This window comes from Heptranchias perlo, chromosome 20 (assembly GCF_035084215.1).
Source record: "Heptranchias perlo isolate sHepPer1 chromosome 20, sHepPer1.hap1, whole genome shotgun sequence".
In the NCBI taxonomy this organism is placed as follows: domain Eukaryota; kingdom Metazoa; phylum Chordata; class Chondrichthyes; order Hexanchiformes; family Hexanchidae; genus Heptranchias; species Heptranchias perlo.
In genome coordinates, this window is record NC_090344.1 from 23,235,128 (window position 1) to 23,254,702 (window position 19,575).

Consider the following 19,575-nt stretch of genomic DNA (forward strand, 5'->3'; position numbering starts at 1 on the left):
TAATCATTCATTTTTCACTGATTGTGGACAGTTTTTATATTGGTCGCTGCAATCTCAAAGTTTAGCCCAGTGAATTATTGGTTTAGCAGGTGATCTCTTCACCTGTTCTCGGCGGTGTTATCCGTTAGTGTGAAAGTTTGATTGTTCGAGCCCTTATTTTATTTTTCCTCAGGATTCATCGCCTCAAAGTTCCAGGGTTTCAACGCATGTTTTGGAATCAAGAAAATGTACCGGAATCATTGCCAGCTGAGCAGGGCTGATATTCCACCACTTACCCTGCGGTCGGAAATCAGGCACATGAATCATATAAAGGAATGGAACATTGGCTTCACGGTAATTACAATTCTCCTTGACAGACAAGCCCCCGAAAGGCCCGAAGGGAGGCCGCATTCGCAGTAGGAGAGCTGGTTCGCTGTGACATGGAGATTTCTGTAGTGAGTGAGACCAGACTGTTCCTATGTTCAGAGAATACATTTCACACCCTTTATTTTGGAAAAGCAAAACGGTGGGGATTTTTGTCATAGCCCGATGCCTTTCGTGTTGTATCAGATGTTCCTCGTTGCGTTACTTTCATCTTGATCGGAGAACCAGTTCGGGCGCTCCTGTGATAAACAGCGACAATTGCCAGTTAATGTTAAATTTAACAACGACTCCACTGCGTTTTTAATCCCACTCTTAAGATGCAGTCTATAAAATGAAAAAAAATCATCACATTCAAAGCATAAAAATCTTATTAAAGTTTTGACTGTCTCTCGGTAACCACGTCAACATCGCCTTCAGTCTGAAATAGAAAGTTATCGATTGATTCATGGTGATTAAAACAGGGATTCAACTACGAACAGGATTTAATTAACTTCATGTAATTAATTTAATAAGTTCATAACTCTTTTTAAAATTAATTCCCCAACTGGGAATCGAACCTCGCGGCGGTGAGAGTACAGAATTCTCAACACCAGGCCATTGGGGAGCTCCCAAGATTGCGCACGAGAGAAAGTGGAACTGATGACATTTGTTTTTCTTTCGCTCTGTCATAATTCATTCAGCTCTGTATTTATTCTCAGGTCTCTTATCTCTCCTTCTTTTCAGCTTCTGACTGCGGATATTCCTGTGGCTAAATATGAATAATATAGAACATCTCACAGCCCCGGTATATTTGCTGTTTCTCTGTGCAGTTCTGTGCAAAATCAAACTGCACGCAAATACCGACAGTGCCTCTCTCTCACTCCCCACAGAAGCAGCAGGAGATGCCACTTTAAACTGTCAGTTGCTTCAAATGATTCACGATGGACCTGCGTGACCTTGCAGCTTTCCCAGGAGCTGTATTCAGTGCGTGAATTTTGGAAACGGAATCATGTCCATCAGCAGCTTGTGGTCGTATTTTACCTCACTTTCCATTTCATGTACATGCCTACTTGCACTTGGTGATGTCATTGCCTGAACATCACTTCTGTCCCGATATTATTTCGAACAGAAAATGCCATTTTGTGCGAGCAGTTTGTCTGGCAGGAAAATGACCTGAATTACAAAGGGCCAAGTCGGAAAGGCCGCGTTGCTCTGCTTGTTCGCAGCAAAGAATTTTCAGCGTTTCCTTGGGGTTTAGTGTTTAGGATTCGGCGCTTTCATCACCACGGCAAAGGTTCGATTGTCGGTCTCAACATCCGCATATTATACACTCTACCATAAGTGTACTGTACTCAAATTGCTGATTTTTTCATTGTGAGGGGAAGAAACATAAATGTGCCGACATTCATTACGAATTCATCAGCTGGGTTGCACCTTTTCTTTTCCTACCGTCTCAGTCTGTCCATCTTTACCCTTCTCGGCTGGTGTTGCAGGTTCCATCATTCTTCGCTGTTCACGATGCCTGAGAAGTCCATCAGGAGAAAACAGGCAAAGTCAAGAGACAGAGACAGGGAGAGATGAAAACATTGAATTAAATTGTATAAATGTCAAGTTCTGCGAACGAGCAGAACTTAGAATCGAGCTTGGGAGAGATTCCTTCACGTGTCTTGCAATTTTGCAAGAGATCATTGGGCTCCGAGTTCAAAGCGTCGTTGGCGATGGAGCACCTCTCTGAGGGAGCGAACAAGGTCCGTTCGTTCAAGTTCATATTAATTTGAACACTGAACAAACTTTAAAAAGTAGCGCTGCGAACAGGATTCGAATCTGTGCAGGGAAACCCCATTGGATTTCAAGTCCAACGCCTTAACCACTCGGCCATCGCAGCGGCAAACATCGATCATGCACAGCTATAAATCAGAATGCGTAGGGTTATCACACGAGATCTGTGACACTTTGTTCTCTCAGACAGGTTTCAAACTGGAAACTTATAGCTTGTTAATGTGCTGACTTTGCTGTTTCGGTGATAGAATTCTCATTTATCACGTGAGAAACCGGGATTCGATTTCCGGTTCGATTCGGATTATTTTCATTCTCCATTCATAAGATCGCGTGAATTGTGCGACATTCGCCCTCAGCTTCAATCTGCGCACCATTTGAGACATTTTCCATTCTCCACGTGTGTTGCGTCGAAGCTGGTTTGGAAAATCACATTGCAAGTCTAACGCTTTAATCATTGGGTCATCGCTGCTGCAAGCGACAAATCCGACACGGCTGCAGAAGAGAATGCAGAAGGTTATGACAGGAGAACTCTGAGACTGTATGTTCTTTTGGACAGGTTTCGAACTGAGCACAGACCGCCGGCTGCTGTGCGGTCTTTGTTATTTCAGGAATAAAATTCTTGCTTTCTGCGCGGGAGGCCCAGGTTCGATCACCGCCCAATGGAGGAGCATTTTTCATTCTCCATTCATGAGGTCACGTGAATTGTGATACGTTTACATTCAGCTTCAATCTGAACACCATCTTGTGACATTTTCCTTTCTCCATGTGTGTTGTCGTCGACAGAACCTCTGCATTCTGTCCTCCATGCACTGGAATTAAGACAATCCTGCCGACAACACCGCTGACAAGACGTGAGAAGCCAATTCGTGATTTTGAACGAAAAATGGTAACACCGCAGGGCTCATCCGGGATCTCTCACATAACAATCAGCAAATCCCCAAAGCGAGATATCATACCCGAAGACCAACGAGCCACTGATAACAGAGGGGTGAAACCAATGCAGAATTCTGTGCCACCCACAGCCGATCGGCCACCATTCTGTCCATCCCATCACTTTTTCTATTCCAATGTACGGCAATGTGAAGACGTACATTAACTATTTAATATCAACAATATTAGCCTCTCTTTACCACATTCGTTTCGAATGTGCGAGTTGTATTATCAAGTGAGACTTTGCAGAATTAATTGCTCTAAAGCTACATTGTTGTCTGTCTCGGCATCCGCAGATTATCCACTCTCCCACAAGTATAACAGTGACCACACTTCAAAAATACTTCATTGGCTGTAAAGCGCTTTGGGAGGTCTTGAGGTCGTGAAAAGCGCTTTATAAATACAAGACTTTGTTTTTATACTGGGCTAAAAGTACTGATGTTTTCACTATGAGGACGAAGAGACATCAATATGTGGACATTGGCTACGAATTCATCATCTGGGTTGGTCCTTTACTTTTCCCACCGTCTCAGTCTTTCGATCTTTACCGTTCTCTGCTGGTGTCGCAGGTTCGATGAGCTTTGGCCGTTCAACGAAGCCTGAGAAGTCCATCAGGGGAAAACAGAGAGGGACAGAGACAGGGAGAGATAGAGAGATCTAAGTATCGAAAAAAAGCTTGATTATCAAGTTAGCAGAATTTGAAATGAAGCTTGAGAGAGATGGAATCATACATTCATAGAATCGTTACTGCACAGAAGGAGGCCATTCGGCCCATTGAGCCTTCCCCGGCTCTCTTTCAGAGCAATCCAGTTCGTCCCATTCCCCCGTTCTTTCCCTGTAGACCCGCTAATATTTTTCCTTCAAATACTTATCCAATTCCTTTTAGAGAGTCACGATTAAATCTGTTTCCACCACCCTTTCAGGCGATGCATTCCAGATTATAACTACTCGCTGATTTAAAACGTTTTTCCTTATATCGCCTTTGGTTCTTTTGTCAACCACCGTAAATCTGTGCCCTCAAGTTCTCGACCATTCCGCCAACGGGAGCAGTTTCTCTTTATTTACTTTATCTAAACCCGTCATGATTTTGAACACTTCTATCAAATCTCCTCTCAACCTTCCTGCCCTAAGGAGAATAAGCCCAGCTTCTCCAATCTATCCACGTAACTGAAGTCCCTCATCCCTGAAACCGTTCCAGTAAATCTTTTCTGCGCCACCCCTAAGGCCTTCACATCCTTCCGAAAGTGCGGTGCCCAGAATTGGACACAATTCTCCAGTTGTGGATTATTGTGAAGTTTCCTTCAAGCACCTTGATGTTTTGCTAGAGACCATTGGGCTCCCAATTAAAAGGCTCTGCCGCGGTGGAGGATCTATCTGAGAGAAGGAAATGCGGCCCGTTATCTCCAGTTCATATTTATTTGAGCATTGAACAAAACTGTAAACAATAGCGCCAAGAGCAGGATTCCAATGTTTCACCGAAAGACCCTGTCGAGTTTTAGATGTAACGGCTTAACCACTCGGCCATCACAAGCAGCGAGTGCTGGTAATGCAGGGCTGCAAATCAGAATGCGCAAGGTACTCAGAGGAGATTTGTGAAATTATATGTTGTTTCAAACAGGTTTCCAACTGGACACAGAGAGCCCGATGCCATGCAAACGTTGCTGTTTCACTGGTAGAATTTGCACTTACCACGCGAGGGAACAGGGTTCGTATTCCCGACCAATTAAGGAGCATTTTTATTCTGCACCTCTGAGATCGCCTGAATTGGGATAAATTCACCGTCAGTTTCAATCTGCACACCGCCGTGAGACATTTTACTCTCTCCGTGTGTGTTGCGTCGATAAACCGGCTGCATTCTTGCCTCTGGACTTCAAATATGCTCGAGGATTAAATCAATCCTGCTTTCTGCAACGCTGAAAAGATGTGAGAAAGAAATGAGTGAATCTTCATTGGAAATACTGAAACAGGAGGGTTCTGGGATTTGAACTGGGGACCTCTCACATATCAAACAGTGAAACGCCCAAAATGAAAACCATAATCCGAGAACAAGGAGCCGTCAGTAACACAACCGGACAACCAGTTAAAATATCCCTGCGACCCACAACCGATCGCCCATTCATTCAGACCGCTTCTGTCCATCGAATCATAGAATGGTTACAGCACAGAAGGAGGCTGTTCGGCTCATCGAGCCCGTGGCGGCTTTATATAAGAGCCATCCAATTAGTCCCATTCCCCGGCCCTTTCCCTGTGCTCTGTATTTTTCCCCTTCAAATTCCTTTTTTAAGTCACGATTGAATCTGCTTCCACCATCCTTTCAAGCAGCGAATTCCAGAGCAGAACTACTCGCTGCGTCATTAAGTTTTTCCTCATATCGCCTTTGGTTCTTTTGCAATCACCACAAATCTGTGTCCTCTGGTTCCCGACCATTCCGCCAATTAAAACAGCTTCTCTTTGTTTACTTTATCTGAACTCTTCATGACTTTGAACACTTCTATCAAATCTCCTCTGAACCCAGGTCCCTAGTGTAGTTAACATTCTCGAAATTGAGAACAATTTAAAGGAGTAAACTCCTTAAAGGGAGTGGTAAGTAGTTTTTCTTTCCTTTTTTTCTCTCTTGACATTGTAGTTGTTCTTAAGCTAATTTAAGGGTTAAGTCATGGCAGGAGATCCCAGCGCCGTGTCATGTTCCTCTTGTGGGATGTGGGAATTCAGGGCTCCTTCCTGTATCCCTGATTCCTTCACCTGCGGGAAGTGTGTCCAGCTGCAGCTATTGTTTGACCGCTTGACGGCTCTGCAGCTGCGGATGGACTCACTTTGGAGCATCCGCGATGCTGAGAAAGTCGTGGATAGCACGTTCAGTGAGTTGGTCACACCGCAGATAAATATTATTGAGGGAGATAGTGAATGGGTGACCAACAGACAGAGGAAGAGTAGGAAGGCAGTGCAGGGGTCCCCTGCGGTCATCTCCCTCCAAAACAGGTATACCGTTTTGGATACTGTTGGGGGAGATGGCTCACCAGGGGAAGGTGGCAGTGGCCAGGTTCATGGCACCGTGGCTGGCTCTGCTGCACAGGAGGGCAGGAAAAAGAGTGGCAGAGCTATAGTGATAGGGGACTCGATTGTAAGGGGAATAGACAGGCGTTTCTGCGGACGCAACCGAGACTCCAGGATGGTATGTTGCCTCCCTGGTGCAAGGGTCAAGGATGTCTCGGAGCGGCTGCAGGACATTCTGGAGGGGGAGGGTGAACAGCCAGTTGTCGTGGTGCATATAGGCACCAACGATATATGTAAAAAACAGGATGAGGTCCTACAAGCTGAATTTAGGGAGTTAGGAGTTAAACTAAAGAGTAGGACCTCAAAGGTAGTAATCTCAGGATTGCTACCAGTGCCACGGGTTGGTCAGAGTAGGAATGACAGGATAGCTAAGATGAATACGTGGCTTGAGAGATGGTGCAAGAGGGAGGGATTCAAATTTCTGGGCCATTGGAAACGGTTCTGGGGGAGGTGTGACCAGTACAAATTGGACGGTCTGCATCTGGGCAGGACTGGAACCAATGTCCTAGGGGGAGTGTTTGCCAGTGCTGTTGGGGAGGGTTTAAACTAATGTGGCAGGGGGATGGGAACCGATGCAGGAAGTCAGTGTGAAATAAAGTGGTGACAGAAACAAAAGGCAGTAAGGGAGAGTGTACAGAACATGACCGGACAGATGGTCTGAGAAAGCAGGGCAAAGACCAAGGGAAGTCTAGATTAAACTGCATTTATTTCAATGCAAGAAGTCTGATGGGCAAGGCAGATGAACTCAGGGCATGGATGGGTACATGGGACTGGGATGTTATAGCTATTACTGAAACATGGCTAAGGGAGGGGCAGGATTGGCAGCTCAATGTTCCAGGGTACAGATGCTATAGGAAAGATAGAGCAGGAGGTAAGAGAGGAGGGGGAGTTGCGTTCTTGATTAGGGAGAACATCACGGCAGTAGTGAGAGGGGATATATCCGAGGGTTCGCCCACTGAGTCTATATGGGTAGAACTGAAAAATAAGAAGGGAGAGATCACTTTGATAGGATTGTACTACAGAACCCCAAATAGTCAACGGGAAATTGAGGAGCAAATATGTAAGGAGATTACAGACAGCTGCAAGAAAAATAGGGTGGTAATAGTAGGGGACTTTAACTTTCCCAACATTGACTGGGACAGCCATAGCATTAGGGGCTTGGATGGAGAGAAATTTGTTGAGTGTATTCAGGAGGAATTTCTCATTCAGTATGTGGATGGCCCGACTAGAGAGGGGGCAAAACTTGACCTCCTCTTGGGAAATAAGGAAGGGCAGGTGACAGAAGTGTTAGTGAGGGATCACTTTGGGACCAGTGATCATAATTCCATTAGTTTTAAGATAGCTATGGAGAAGGATAGGTCTGGCCCAAAAGTTAAAATTCTAAATTGGGGAAAGACCAATTTTGATGGTATTAGACAGGAACTTTCAGAAGTTGATTGGGAGAGTCTGTTGGCAGGCAAAGGGACGTCTGGTAAGTGGGAGGCTTTCAAAAGTGTGTTAACCAGGGTTCAGGGTAAGCTCATTCCTTATAAAGTGAAGGGCAAGGCTGGTAGAAGTAGGGAACCTTCGATGACTCGGGAGATTGAGGCACTAGTCAAAAAGAAGAAGGAGGCATATGACATGCATAGGCAGCTGGGATCAAGTGGATCCCTTGAAGAGAATAGAGATTGCCGGAGTAGAGTTAAGAGAGAAATCAGGAGGGCAAAAAGGGGATGTGAGATTGCTTTGGCAGATCAGGCAAAGGTGAATCCAAAGAGCTTCTACAAATACATAAAGGGCAAAAGGGTAACTAGGGAGAGAGTAGGGCCTCTTAAGGATCAACAAGGTCATCTGTGTGCGGAACCACAAGAGATGGGTGAGATCCTGAATGAATATTTCACATCGGTATTTACGGTTGAGAAAGGCATGGATGTTAGGGAACTTGGGGAAATAAATAGTGATGTCTTGAGGAGTGTACATATTACAGAGAGGGAGGTGCTGGAAGTCTTAACGCGCATCAAGGTAGATAAATCTCCGGGACCTGATGAAATGTATCCCAGGACGTTATGGGAGGTTAGGGAGGAAATTGCGGGTCCCCTAGCAGAGATATTTGAATCTTCCACCGCTACAGGTGAGGTGCCTGAAGATTGGAGGGTAGCAAATATTGTGCCTTTGTTTAAGAAGGGCGGCAGGGAAAAGCCTGGGAACTACAGACCAGTGAGCCTGACATCTGTAGTGGGTAAGTTGTTAGAGGGTATTCTGAGGGACAGGATCTACAGGCATTTGGAGAGGCAGGGACTAATTAGGAACAGTCAGCATGGTTTTGTGAGAGGAAAATCATGTCTCACGAATTTGATTGAGTTTTTTGAAGGGGTAACCAAGAAGATAGATGAGGGCTGTGCAGTAGACGTGGTCTACATGGACTTCAGCAAAGCATTTGACAAGGTACCGCATGGTAGGTTGTTACATAAGGTTAAATCTCATGGGATCCAAGGTGAGGTAGCCAATTGGATACAAAATTGGCTTGACGACAGAAGACAGAGGGTGGTTGTAGAGGGTTCTTTTTCAAACTGGATGCCTGTGTCCAGCGGTGTGCCTCAGGGATCGGTGCTGGGTCCGCTGTTATTTGTTATTTATATTAATGATTTGGATGAGAATTTTGGAGGCATGGTTAGTAAGTTTGCAGATGACACCAAGATTGGTGGCATTGTGGACAGTGAAGAAGGTTATCTAGGATTGCAACGGGATCTTGATAAATTGGGCCAGTGGGCCGATGAATGGCAGATGGAGTTTAATTTAGATAAATGTGAGCTGATGCATTTTGGTAGATCGAATCGGGCCAGGACCTACTCCGTTAATGGTAGGGCGTTGGGGAGAGTTATAGAACAAAGAGATCTAGGACTACAGATTCATAGCTCCTTGAAAGTGGAGTCACAGGTGGACAGGGTGGTGAAGAAGGCATTCAGCTTGCTTGGCTTCATTGGTCAGAACATTGAATGCAGGAGTTGGGATGTCTTGTTGAAGTTGTACAGGGCATTGGTGAGGCCACACTTGGAGTACTGTGTACAGTTCCGGTCACCCTATTATAGAAAGGATATTATTAAACTCGAAAGAGTGCAGAAAAGATTTACTAGGATGCGACCGGGACTTGATGGTTTGACTGACAGGGAGAGGTTAGACAGACTGGGACTTTTTTCCCTGGAGAGTAGGAGGTTAAGGGGTGATCTTATAGAAGTCTATAAAATAATGAGGGGCATAGATAAGGTCGATAGTCAAAATATTTTCCCAAAGGTAGGGGAGTCTATAACGAGGGGGCATAGATTTAAGGTGAGAGGGGAGAGATACAAAAGGGTCCAGAGGGGCAATTTTTTTACTCAAAGGGTGTTGAGTGTCTGGAACGAGCTGCCAGAGGCAGTAGTAGAGGCGGGTACAATTTTGTCTTTTAAAAAGCATTTGGACAGTTACATGGGTAAGATGGGTATAGAGGGATATGGGCCAAGTGCAGGCAATTGGGACTAGCTTAGTGGTATAAACTGGGCGACATGGACATGTTGGGCCGAAGGGCCTGTTTCCATGTTGTAACTTCTATGATTCTATGATTCTATGATTCCCAGCACGAGGCAAATGCGGTCAATTAGCTTCAATTAATTTAATTTATTTCATCATTAAACGGACCTTTAAAGACAGGCCTTGTTTTGTGGAAGTGTGAGCTGGTGGTTTAAATCGCTGGTTTCAATGTTTGGGGCGTTGCTCGATTCGAATTTTCCACTGACAGAATTTCTGCAAATATCCATTTTGACTTGTTCAAAGAAAACCCGATTGTCGTGCGATGGAGCAAAGGATGTGAAAGAAGCTGAAAGTGAAAGTGCAGATCTTAGTTTCATCACGGGGACAGGACACGTTTCGACAGGTAAGGAAATCTCACCTTCAGATTCTTTCCAGCAGAGTGTGACAGGTGATCAGAGTGACCGGGCTCCAGCGGCGCAATCAGTCCTTATTTGAGTTACAGGCTCAGGAAATACCGGGGTTTTTAATTCGAATCTCAGCAAGATCAAACAATCCTTTTCCTTGTGAACATTTCGACCGGAGTTGAAGGTACAACTGATGTGTTCCAAAATTCATTTAATTATCTGAATTGCCATGTGGTTCCTCCGGACGACGCGGTTGTAAGCGCAGATGAGATGTTTCGTATTACTTGTTTACAGGAGGGAGGCTGCGGTTTTAGAGACACAAACTATGACTTTGACACATCAACAAATCGTGGGATTTAACTGGAGCTTTTAACCAGAGCCAGAGGCCGCTCAGCCAGGATACTTTCCATCCTACACTTCAGGAGCTCGTTTTACAGGAACAGAATTACTGCAAGCAAGAATTCTACCCCTGAAGCACCAATGCTGCCACGGCAGCAGGATGCATGTGTCCAGTTGGAAACCTGTCTGAAGGAACATGCAGTCTGACAGAGCCGGAAGTCGAGCAGATTGACTTTCGGTCTGAGCAGATGTTGAGTCTCCTTCTTGAGAGAGTTTCACCAATCCAGCTCAGAGTGGTTTAACAATCATGAATTCGGGTGGGACTGGAGCCATTTGTGTAAGATGAAGTGTCGGGGACAGTTTCACATCCTTGACGGACATTAATGATCCTGATGCGCTTTTGCTGCAAAATTTCACTTCCCAGCTCCCGAACTAAAATCCAACGCCGTTGCAACTCGAATCCACAACCTTTGAATGGCTTATCAAACAAAACAAGTAGAAGTCCAACACACTCGCCATTGCGTCACAGGGTCAGTTGCCAAAAAATCCCGAACAAAAAGAAAGACGTGTTTCTCCGGTCCAGGGGCAAAGTGACAATGGATATTATTCAAAAAACTGTCCCCTCGAATCTGTCTTTACATATTTTTTTGTAAAGCTTCGATTTTAAAAGTTATAAAAAGCCGAAATAAATAAAGTAAATTATAAGAATCGAATCCGTGATTAAGGCGTTACAACATACTTTAAGCAACTGAGTTAACCGGCCGTACTGACGGTCCATTAGTCATTTTAATTAATTTCTGTACCTGAACGCTAGTTGGTAGCTCTTTCTGTACTTGGACTCCTAAATCTCTCTGCTCCTCCACAGTTCCTAGTTTCTCACCATTTAGAAAACATTCTGATTTATCTTTCTTAGATTTAAATTGGATGACCTCGCTCTCCCCCACATTGAACTATATTTGCCGCAGTTTTGCCCACTCACTGAATCGATCAATTCCCACTTTTCAACTTCCTGCTTCAATCTTCATGACTTGTTGCGTCACCAGAAGGCTGCGTGTTCAAATCACGGGGCAACCGTTACTTTTCGAGCTGATCAGATTCTGGATCGTTCCGGGATGAATATTGTATCTGCTTTTTCTCAATAAACAGAACCTTGCTCTAAAGTCTGCTTCCCTGGTTCTCAAATTTCAGGAAGGCGTCTCATTCCGCCCTCGACTTTTGATTTTGACCTGCGGTTGAAACTTTTGCAAAGATGGAAAATAAGTCCCCAAATCGCTCCACGTGAATCTTAAACGCTTTGGGAAGACGTTCAATGCAAACAATCAGGAATTTAAAGGCACCTCAATGACCTGCACTTTCTTGGAATGAGTTTTGTCCGCCATTGCATTCGACGGTGAAATCGCTCCCGGCTTTCATCTCACTGAAGTGAAGAGTGTGACCGCGTTACATCTGTCAGAGTGGAAGTGACGAGTTTGGGGTCGGTATGGGTCGTTTACAAATTTTGAAATCTCACCAAGCAGCAGAGAAAAAGAATCTTGGAATCAAATTGTCCCTGTCAGTGATGAATTGAAGTGAATATCGCTCCAAGCAGATCTGGACAACTCGCAGTGCAGCCGCACAGGAGTTCCAAATCCACCTTCTCGCCACTCGGCAATCGCATGAACTGAACTTTCCTCTGACCCAGTGTCACCGCGCTGAAATCGAGTGTGTCTCGGCCACACTTTTTCTGAACATCATGGTTACTGGTTTAAGAGTGAAAACTGCCGTCCGCTTCACTGTAAGTGCAAGAGACATCTTTGTCGAGTCGTGTCACAGACCTGCTCGTCGGACCTGCTCATTTCATCTCATCTCATTTTCAGCAAACCTGAATATTACTGGAATAGAGAATGGCGAATCACAGCTCGAGACATCAATCCTCTCGACCACGAGGGGACTGAGTCTTCCAACACACAGGTGTTTAATGGCAAGGTGAGTTTAATGTTCAGGAATAATAGAGCACAGATTTTCACTCGTGCAAACTTCACACACTTTATTTTGGAAAAATTAAACTGATAGTAGAGAGAATTTATTTTGATCGCTGCAACCTGAATTTTTAGTTAATTGAATCAGGAGTTCAACAACAAACGTGTGTTGTCTCTGTGGCGCAATCGGTTAGCGCGTTCGGCTGTTAACCGAAAGGTTGGTGGTTCGAGCCCACCCAGGGACGGTGGGGAAACTTTTATCTTCATGGTCTCGCATTTCCTGGTTCTGATGTTTGTTTTGGCTGCAAAACAAATGCCCGCTTTCGATGGCCAGCTGAGCACGGCCGATCCTCCATCATTTCACCTGTGATTGGCTTCGCGGAAATCTGAATTCTTCTTCACAGACAAGGTCCGAAGGTTGCAGGAGAGCCGCTTCACTCTGACATGGATATTTCTGCAGTGAGCGACACCAGACTGTTTCCACAATAAATGTCACTCCCTTTTATTTTGGAAACGCAAAATTGTATTCACATTCCGATGGGTTTCAGTTGATTTGTGAGAGATCATGAAAGGATCCTGCAGCGCTGCCTTGGATAAAAACAACAGTTCTAAGCCGCATTTCAGTCGCGGCAACAAATCCCTGCATCCGAGTATCTGCACCCTGCAATCCGAGTATTTGCACCCTGACACCGGAATATCTGCACCATTACACCGGAGTATCTGCACCATTAAATACGAGCATCTGCACCCTCACACCGGAGTATTTGCACCCTCACACCGGAGTATTTGCGCCCTCACACCGGAGTATTTGCGCCCTCACACCGGAGTATTTGCGCCCTCACACCGGAGTTTCTGCACCCTCACACCGGAGTATTTGCGCCCTCACACCGGAGTTTCTGCACGCTCACACCGGAGTATTTGCACCCTCACACCGGAGTTTCTGCACCCTCACACCGGAGTTTCTGCGCCCTCACACCGGAGTTTCTGCGCCCTCACACCGGAGTTTCTGCGCCCTCACACCGGAGTATTTGCGCCCTCACACCGGAGTTTCTGCGCCCTCACACCGGAGTTTCCGCGCCCTCACACCGGAGTTTCTGCGCCCTCTCACCGGAGTTTCTGCGCCCTCACACCCATAACTCATCAACTGTCCCCAATCATCTTTCTCAGCGTAAGGAGACCTAAACAAAACACAACAGTGAAGAAATTGGCTTTATGATTCTTCACTAATGTACGGACACATTTTTGTTTACGGTACTTTCAGGGAGATTTGGGTAAAGTGGCCGCTGATACTCAGAAACCACTACTTGTTGCTTATTTTTTTCAGCGGGCTCGTTGGTCTAGGGGTATGATTCTCGCTTCGGGTTTGTTGTTTAAAATATGTGAGAAATCCCGGACGAGCCCTCATTTCCCCCCCAGACTTTTGATCTTGAGCTGCTGTTCAAACTGGCAGGGTGTTTGGAGGTATCTCAATAATCTCACGTCCTCTGACTGCATTCGAATTCCAATTGCAATTGACCTTGAAACCGCTCTCGGATTTCATCTCACTGAAGCAGAATGTGGCCGCTTTTTATCTGTCAGCGTGGAGGTGACGAGGTTGTGGTTGATAACCGCGGGCACACCTGTCCGGACATTGGTATTCAGAATGTACAAAATGCTGTCTCAAATACTCTGTTGTCATCCTGGGAGCTCTCGATTTCCATGCCCAACCTTTCCCCGAGTAAGAATGTGTCCAGTCTGCACCCGAACTATCTCCTCACTCAAAGCCTCCCATTGCTCATTTACTGTTTTACCTGCCAATTTTTGATTCCAATCCACCTGGACCCGATCCCTTTTCAACTCGCTGAAATTCGCTCTTCTCAGTAGAGTATTTTCATACTTGATTTTTCCTTGCATTGTCCATAACTGCACTAAACCTGCTGCAAATGCTCCCCCAGAGAATCATGCTACACTTGCCCCACTTCTTTCCGCGAAATAAATCCAACACTGCTTCCTTCCTCGTTGGGCTGAAAACATACGGATTAAGAAATTTCTCTTGTACACATTTCAGGAATTGCTCGCCCTCTTTGACTTTTACACTGCTATATCACCATCTATATTCGGATAAATGAAGTCCCCTTTTATCACTACTCTAAAATTATTGCATCTTTCTGCAATTTGCTGCCAATTTGCTCCTCCATCTCCTTCCCACTATTTGGTCCCCCTATAGAATGCATCCAGCAGCGTAATAGCTCCTCAATTGTTCCTTAATTCTAAACAAATAGATTCTGCCTTTGAACCCGTAAGCATGGCGACCCTTTCTACCGCTGTAACAGTATTTTTGATCAATAGTGCCTGCTCCCCACTAACCCCTCCCCAGACTTTTTTGCCTTGCCTTTCCTGAATACGTTGTAGCCAGGAATATTTAAGTGGCCATTCCTCCGCTTGTTTGAGCCAGGCCTCCATTACGGACACTAAAACATAATCCCATGTTACCACTTGTGTCTGCAGCTCACCAACCTTATTTCCCAAGTGTGTTCAACACAACATCAGGGCATAAGGGTAGGACTAGTTATATTGCCCAATTAAATGTTCTATACATTAATGCACGTAGCATAAGAAATAAAACAAGTGAATTAGAAGCGTAAATTCAGCTTATAGTGCATGACGTAGTGCTCATCACTGAGACCTGACTACAAACTGGGCATGACTGGCAGGTAAATATTTCAGGTTATAAGCCGTTTCGAAAGGATAGGGACATTGGAAAAGGCGGTGGAGTAGCGATATTGAGGAGGGATACTATTACTGCATAAGAAAGAAGACATATTAGTAAAGGTGAGCACGCAGTAGAAAGGCTTTGCGTAGAAATTAGTAACAGAATAGAATACAAGACTTTGGTGGGAGTTGTTCATAGACTTCCGGACAGCAGTGGAAAAGTAACAGGATGCACAGAAGCGGACAGGGTGTTAGGGGTCTGGAACTCACTGTTTGAAAGGGTGGTCGAGGCAGAAAAGCTCAACTCATTTAAAAAGTACTTGGATGTGCATTTGAAGTGCCGTAAACTGCAGGGCTATGGACCAAGTGTTGGAAAGTGGGATTAAGTTGGATAGCTCTTTTTCGGCCGGCATAGACACGATAGGCCGAACGGCTTCCTTCTGTTCTGTAACTGTCTATGCTTCTATGTGTGTGAAGGGATTTGCTCAGTCATCACACGTGCTGAGATACCAGCGAGTTCACAAGTGACTGCAGGGGTCGGCATCTGCTGTCAATCATATCCAGGACTGAACCATGTTCATTCTGACATTTGGGGTTTATTTCTGCTGATGTTAATAACCGCTATAACTGGGCTGGAGTTTAATATTCAGGATATCTGTCAAATAAATCAGCTTTGTTTTCAACACCTTGTTGTAGATTTTGGTTTTTCCCACGTGAGTGTTTAGCAACACCTGACTGGAGCTCAGAAAGGATAATCTGGGGGGAGGATCGTCCGATGGGAACAGAACTTTAGCCTGGACACAGTCCTTCACGGCCACAGTGAGAGGGGCAAACGGCACTTTGGTCTTTCCCGTCTCTCTTCACTGACAGCAAAGTCACCGTGCGGCGTCCAGTCTAAAAGTGACTGTGGTAATTATTCTATGAAGATTTAACCTGTTTGTGTGACATTCCTGAGTCTACCATTTAAGGCAGGCGTTTACTGATTTAAAATAAACCCGCTTAAAATAAATGGGTTTTGAATTGTGATTTCCGTGAAGCCAATGTTCCATTCCTTTATATGTTTCATGTGCCTGATTTCCGACCACAGGGTAAGTGGTGGAATATCAGCCCTGCTCAGCCGGCTATGATCACGATACATTTTCTTGCAGACCAAACACACATTGAAACCCTGGAACTTTGAGGCGATGAATCCTTCGGGAAAATGAAATAAGGGTTCGAACCATCACACTTTCTCGCTAAGTGATAGCACCACCGAAACAGACGAAGAGATCACCTGCTAAACCAATAATTCACTGAGCTAAACTTTAAGATTGCAGCCACCAATAAAACAGCTGTCTATTGTCAGTTTACTTCTCCAAAATGAATGTGTGAAGCTTGCAGGAGTGAAAATCCAACGAGCTGGTCTTCACTCTTAAACCAGCAACTGTGAAGTTAAGAGAAACGTGCCGGAGAAATACTCGATTTCAGCGCGGTGACACAAGGCCAGTGTAAAGCTCAGTTAATATGACCGCTGAGTGGCGAGAGGGTGGATTTGAAATTCCTGAGCGACCGCACTGTGCATTTTCCAGATCTGCTTGTTGCACCAATCCCTTCAATTCTTGAAGGGACAATTCGATTCTTATTTTCTTTTCCCTGAGGCTTGGTGAAATTTTTAAAATTGAAAGAGACCAATATCAAAGCAAACCTCGTCAGTGACATTCTCACAGTTACAAAGCGGCCAGACTCTGCTTCAGTGAGATGAAAGGCCAGACCGGTTTCAAGGTCGAATGCAATTGCAAGCAAAGCTCGTTCAGTGAAAGTGGAGGTCATTGACGTGCCTTGAAAGGTAGTGATTGTTTGAACTGAACTTCTTCCGAAAGCGTTTGAGATTCAGGTGGAGTGATTTGGGGACTTCTTTTCCCTCTTTGCAAAGTCTGAACCGCAACTAAAGATAAAAATTCTCAGGCTAAATTATGGATTTTTCGGAATATGAACCTCGAATCGAGAATTATACCCCGACCTCAACGAGCCCAGAAACAAGAACGTGTCCTTACATTAAGATGTTACGCTCACATTCTATGAGAGGTCAGTCTGTAAAATAAAACGGCATTTTGAAGAGATATTCTGAGAAGTTCCATATTGGACCCTGAACAAAGTACAAACACCGCACGATGTTTTTACTGGTCAAATTCACTAAACATAAATTCCACAAAAGCACCACGGGGAGTTGAATCTTGGACCGGAGTTCTTGAACCAACTGAGCCACGGAGCCAATTCACGGGAACGCTTCTCACTTCCTCTCATTAATATCTATGCTACACGTCATATTCTGTTGGGGGTTCAGACTGTTTCATCTTTATCATTTCATCGAAACATAGAAAATAAGAGCAAGATTCGATCATTCGGCCCTTCGGGCCTGCTCCGCCATTCAAAATGATCATGGCTGATGCCTAACTCAATACCCTGTTCCCGCTTTTTCCCCCATATCCCTTGAGCATTAAGAAATATATCTATCTCCTTCTTGAATAGATCTAATGACTTGGCCTCCACTGTCTTCTGTGGGAGAGAATTCGACAGGTTCACCAACCTCAGTGAAGAAATTTCTCCTCATCTCGGTTCTAAATGACATAGCCCCTATCTTGTGACTGTGAGCCCTGGTTCTGGACTCCCCAGCCAACGGGAACATCCTCCCTGCATCTAGTCTGTCTCGTCCTGTTGGAATTTTATATGTTTCGATGAGATCACCCCTCATTCTTCTAAACTCGAGTGAATATAGGCCTAGTCATACATCATCCTGCCATCCCAGGAATCAGTCTGGTAAACCTTCGTTGCACTCCCTCCATGGCAAGCACATCCTTCCTCAGATATTGAGACCAAAACTGCACACAATACTCCAGATGTGGTCTCACCAAGGCCCTGCACAACTGCAGTAAGACATTGCTGCTCCTGTACTCAAATCCTCTTGCAATGAACGCCATAATACCATTCGCCTTCCTAACTGCTTGCTGCATCTGAATGCTCGCTTTCAGCGACTGGTGTACAATGACACCCTGGTCTCTTTGCACCGCTCCATTTTCCCAATCTATCACCATTCAGATAATAATCTGCATTTCTGTTTTTACAACCAAAGTGGATAACCTCATTTATCCACGTTATACTGCATCTGCCATGTTCTTGCCCACTCACCCAACTTGTCGAAATCACAATGGACCCTCTCTGCATCCTCCTCACAGCTCACATTCCACCCCAGCTTTGTGTCATCTGCAAACTTGGAAATGTTACATTACGTTGCCTCATCCAAATCCTTGATATATATTGTGAATAGCTGGGACCCCAAGCACTGATCCCTGCGGTACCTCACTAGTCACTGCCTGCCACCCGGGAAAAGACCTATTTATTCCTACTCTTTCCTGTCTGTCAACCAATTCTCAATCTATGCCAGTATATTCCCCCAATCCCATGTGCTTTAATTTTGCACACTAACCTCTTGTGTGGGACCTGATCAGAAGCTTTCTGAAAATCCAAGTACACCACATCCACTGGTTCACCCCTATCTATTCTACAAGTTACCTCCTCAAAAAACTCCTGTAGATTTGTTAAGCATAATTTCCCTTTCATAAACCTATGCTGACTTTGTCCAATCCCGTTAATGCCTTCCAAGCGTTCTGTTATCGCACCTTTTAAAATAGACTCGAGCATTTTCCCCACGACTGATGTTAGGCGAACTGGTCTTTAATTCCCTGTTTTTTCTTCCTCGTTTTTTAAATAGTGGGGTTACATTTGCCACCCTCCAATCTGTAGGAACTGTTCGAGTCAGTAGAATTTTGGAAGATGATCACCAATGCATGCACGAGTTCCAGGGCCATTTCGTTTAGTTCTCTAGGATGTAGATTATCAGGCCCTGGGGATTTGTCAGCCTTTAACCCCATTAATTTCCCGAGCACTTTTTCTTTAAAACTAATCCTGGTTTCCTTCAGTTTCTCCCTCAGTAGACCCTTACTTCCCTAACATTTCTGGAAGGTTGTTTGTGTGCTCCTTTGAAGACAGAACCAAAGTATGTGTTTAATTGTTCTCCCATTTCTTTGTTCCGCATTTGACTGTAAGGGACCTACATTTGTCTTCACCAATCTTTTTCTCTTGACATTAATAGAAGCTTTTACAGTCAGTTTTTGTGAAGCCGGCTAGTTTACTCTAGTCTACTTTTCCCCCTTAGTCCACTTTTGCTGAATTCTAAACTGCTGCCAATCCTCAGGCCTGCAGCTTTCTCTGGCAATCTATATGTCTCCTCTTTGGAACTAATACTAATGGCTAATTTCTTTTGTAAGCCACGGTTGAGCCACCTTTCCTGTTTTATTTTTGTGCCAGACAGGAATTAATAATTGTTATCATTTCTCCACATGTTCATTATATATTAGCTATTGCCTATCCACCGTCATCCCTTTGTCAAGTTCTCCAATCTATCCTAGCCAACTCACTTTCTTAATTTCCTTCATTTAGATTCAGCACCCTAGTTTCGGATTTAACTACTTCACTCTCCATCTTAATGAGGAATTCTGTCATGTGATGGTCGCTCTTCCCTAAGGGAGCCCGCACAAGATTGTTAATCAATCCTT

The 19,575-nt window shown here is 44.8% G+C and overlaps 2 non-coding genes across 2 annotated transcripts; one reads left to right on the forward strand and one right to left on the reverse strand.

Annotated features, from left to right (window-relative positions):
• Positions 1 to 2,145: 2,145 nt before the first annotated feature.
• On the reverse strand, positions 2,146 to 2,227 carry trnas-uga (transfer RNA serine (anticodon UGA)). Its single transcript has one exon. It is a non-coding gene; the product is annotated as a tRNA-Ser (tRNA).
• Positions 2,228 to 12,463: 10,236 nt separating this feature from the next.
• trnan-guu (transfer RNA asparagine (anticodon GUU)) lies at positions 12,464 to 12,537 on the forward strand. Its single transcript has one exon. It is a non-coding gene; the product is annotated as a tRNA-Asn (tRNA).
• The last annotated feature ends 7,038 nt before the right edge of the window (positions 12,538 to 19,575 follow it).